This window comes from Schistocerca gregaria, unplaced genomic scaffold, assembly GCF_023897955.1.
Source record: "Schistocerca gregaria isolate iqSchGreg1 unplaced genomic scaffold, iqSchGreg1.2 ptg000178l, whole genome shotgun sequence".
In the NCBI taxonomy this organism is placed as follows: domain Eukaryota; kingdom Metazoa; phylum Arthropoda; class Insecta; order Orthoptera; family Acrididae; genus Schistocerca; species Schistocerca gregaria.
In genome coordinates, this window is record NW_026061728.1 from 2,869,968 (window position 1) to 2,870,645 (window position 678).

Sequence of the window (678 nt, forward strand, 5' to 3'; positions counted from 1 at the left end):
TAAAAAAACGCCTGTCGCTAATTGTTCGTCATCACAGGTACTGTTTGCTATACGGCCACGACGCGCAACTGATTTCCAAAATTCATCTTTCTCCTGTGAGGATGGAACTTACGACCCCTGGTTTATTAGACCAGTGCTCTACCACTTTTTTTTTTTTTATATCATTTTGTTCGCATGTGTTCGTTGCATCTGCTCGGGGCGGACGTCGTAAGACATCCATTTATGTTCGTAGTTGATCAATTGACTCAGTTTTTTTATTACAGAGGGCACGTAACCCTCTGACCGAACACGCTGAGCTACCATGACGGCAAATTCATCTTCCTCCTGTGAGGATGGAACTTACGACCCCTGGTTTATTAGACCAGTGCTCTACCACTGAGCTAAAGAGGCGCGGCCTAACCACTGAGCTAAAGAGTCGCGGCGTAGCGGTACTCTTGGGTACTTCGTCCTTACGGTCGTCTGCATCATCAGACTTAAGCTGACAACACTTCATATTACCGGCTAATATTTGCAGCTATGGCGACAAATTACTGCTTGGCTACACATCTGACACGTAACCGATGTGCTCTCCAAACCACAACACTTGCATTTCAGAACATGTCTTTCACACATGTCTACAAAATCACCTTCACCTTCAAATACAGTTTCCCTTCGACTGACAGAGACGTAGGCAAAGTT

At 45.3% G+C, this 678-nt stretch overlaps 1 non-coding gene across 1 annotated transcript; it reads right to left on the reverse strand.

Annotated features, from left to right (window-relative positions):
* Positions 1-318: 318 nt before the first annotated feature.
* On the reverse strand, positions 319-390 carry Trnai-aau (transfer RNA isoleucine (anticodon AAU)). The gene has a single exon. It is a non-coding gene; the product is annotated as a tRNA-Ile (tRNA).
* Positions 391-678: the final 288 nt, after the last annotated feature.